This window comes from Xenopus tropicalis, chromosome 1, assembly GCF_000004195.4.
Source record: "Xenopus tropicalis strain Nigerian chromosome 1, UCB_Xtro_10.0, whole genome shotgun sequence".
NCBI classification, from domain to species: Eukaryota; Metazoa; Chordata; class Amphibia; order Anura; family Pipidae; genus Xenopus; species Xenopus tropicalis.
Genome location: NC_030677.2, coordinates 103,501,108 through 103,504,387, shown reverse-complemented (window position 1 = coordinate 103,504,387; position 3,280 = coordinate 103,501,108).

Sequence of the window (3,280 nt, the reverse complement as noted above, 5' to 3'; positions counted from 1 at the left end):
GAAGGATGTGAACAGGTGTAACCTAATGCCAGGTAATACCTGCCCTTAACTCTTTCCCACTCCACAGAGACCTTCCACTCCCTGCAAAGTACATTAAATCATATTTCAAAGGCAACTATTTGCAATTAGGGAAATACAGGCATCCGTTTTTAGGAAAATACTATACAGACTCATCCTGCTGCATGAGAAAGAGTTAACATTACAATCTTACCCTGCAATCAGTTATAGTAGTCTTGTTAAAAAACAAACCTAGGCCTGTTTATCGAACAGAAACTTAGTACAGTAGGTCTTTGTTATATATGTCAGAGACATCAATTAGGGAAAGTCCGTTGCACTAGTTATGGCTCACTTATAAATGCAGTACAAAATTTGAACACAAAGTGTTATGTTCACCCACAATGCACATGTTCTCCAGTGTAATAAGTGGCTGAAGAGGCAACTTAAATGTGCTGCATAAATGTGGATGCAAAGTAATATCCATTTTGGCAAATTAGCACACTTTGTGGCACATGTTTTTCTTAGTGTATTTATGTAACGAACAACAACACTTCTAGTGAGCAGGATAAATAAGAGCATGCAATTTGCTTGGGGTAAGTCATTTGCCGAAATAGACGCAAGCTGTGGAACCCTGTAATTTTAGGGTTCCATGTTTGTAGTTGTTGGCAATTGATCACAGAGAGGCTGAACAAGACACAGTACTACTCACTGCAAGATTCTAGGATGCATGTATGTACACAAGTACATCAGTGCATCAATACACAATTACTTTTGCACCCATTTTAGTGCTTTGGTACCTATATAATCAGTGTCATTATGTAGCACTGCAGATTGGAGTGATTCACTGGTCCCCTTTTAAACATTTCAATGTACAGTTGACCTCAGAGCTTGTGTAGTTAGTAGGAGTTGTCACATCTTGACAATGAAGGCAGAGCAGCAGCACCTATGGCTATGGCCACACTGGGCTAATTCTTGGCCTGAGCCAATAGCCTTCCCATGTGCCTGCACTTTTGTACATACTTGCACATTTCATGATAAACATAAACAGCTGATCTGTTTTCCACCACTCACTCCTGTGTCTGCAGTACAGGCACTTTATCAGCAAAATCATTTTATCATTGCAAAAATGTCAGAGTATGCAGTGCCTGCTAGTGAAGGAACAGAAGCAAACAGTGGCATTAATAAGCAGCCACATCTGATAGAGGCCTATGGAATAGCCTTTGGGATGGAACTGTGATTGTAGGGTCCATTTCAATGGGCCTGCATTATGACCCTATAACTATACGGTCATAATGCAGGCCTATGCAGGCCCATTGAAATGGACCCTACAATCCCTTTTGCCCTTTTGCCAAATAGGGCAAAGATCCATTTGTTTGGCAAACTCTTTCGTCCTGACTTGCCTTTTTTAAAACATTGGCCAGACTATGTGCTTGCCTTGCGGTAGTTGGGTTTCTAACTGCCTTTATAACTCTTAGGGGCACATTTACTATGGGTCGAATCCGAGTCCGAATGGAAAAAATTCGGATTGGAAACAAACGTTTTGCGACTTTTTCGTATTTTTTGCGATTTTTTCGGCGCCTTTACGACTTTTCGGAAATTATCGCGCCTTTTTCGTTACCAATACGATTTGCGCGATCTTCGTAGCCATTCCGAAAGTTGCGATTTTTTCGTAGCGTTAAAACTTGCGCGAAAAGTTGCGCTTTTTTCGTAGCGTTAAAACTTAAAAGGCGCAACGTTTTGCGCAAGTTTTAACACTACGAAAAAAATCGCGACTTTTTGCGCAAGTTTTAACGCTACGAAAAAATCTCAACTTTCGGAACGGCTACGAAAAACTCGCGTTTTTCCGCAAAAATCGTATTGGTAACGAAAAAGTCGCGATAATTTTCCGAAAAAATCGCAAAATACCGATCATTACGAAAAAAAACGCAATCGGACGCATTCGGCCCGTTCGTGAGTAAGTAAATGGGCCCCTTAGTATTCATTTGGTTTGTTTTGGTTCTGCTCTACATGATAAGAAGAAATTATTTTAGTGAGGAGTACAAAGACAAATAAAAGTGAAACTGCACTGGTCATATGTCTACACACAAAAGAAAGACATTTTTATTCAACATGGTTACTATGCCCCCTACTGGCATATACATGAATTTTGTAGCTAATATACATGTAATTCATAGCTAAAAGAGAAAAATTGCCACAGATGTTTTTAGGACTCATTAGTGATGTCATAGGCCACATATTGCTTTTAATATGCATTAACCTTATAAATTAAAATTTCAAGTTATTTATGGCTAAGATATAGTTAAGATAGGCCTTTTTAAAACTAATACAACTGCTCATTAGTGTTTTTTGTGTAACCTTTGCATACTCAATTTTTTTGGCTAAGCATGTAATATACTAAGATAGGGCTATCCAACTGGAGGCCTGTGGGCTGGATGTGGCATTTCAAGGAATTTTTATGATTTCATAGGCTTCTCTCCTTTTCATATAAACTGGTGCTCCAAACATGCGGTATGACAAATAATTGTTCGCACGATTACATTAAAAGTTGCACAGAATTGTACTGGCTGGGCTGTCCAACTTAAGGTTGTAATTATAAAACTTCTTACTTAAAATTTTACAATGAGACGAACTTTAGTCAGTTACAAAAGTGCTATGTGCAATTAAAAAAACAATTTATAAACACTGGGCAAACTTCTAGCTGGGCAGTAGCCCAAAGCAACCAATCAGTGATTAGCTTTTTATTGCCAGCTGCAAGGAGAACAATGAAAACAAATATCTGATCTGTTGCAATTGAATACTGGCTAAGTGCAAATTTGTGAACTGTTTATAAATGAATGTCAGTGGTACATTCTCTGCTGGGAAAGCGGAATAGGCTTCTTGAGCCCACTTTTATTCAGCATGTTAAAGGGGTTGTTCATCTTTGAGTTAACTTTTAGTATGATGTAGAGATGTAATAGATGTAATATTCTGATTTTTTATTATTTGTAGTTTGTTAGTTATTTAAGTTTTCGTTCAGCGGCTCTTCATTTTATATTTTCAGCAGCTATCTGGTTGCTAGGGTGCAAATTACCTTAGCAACCAGGGAGTGGTTTGAATGAGAGACTAATATATGAAAAGAAGAGTGACTAAACAGAAAAAAAGTTATAAAAAGTAACAATAAAACTTTAGCTTTAAAGAGCAATAGTTTTTGGTTGCTGGAGTCAGTAGTGACCCCCATTGGAAAGCTACAAAGAGTTTGAAGAAGAAGGCAAATAATTCAAAAACTATAAGAAATAAATAATGA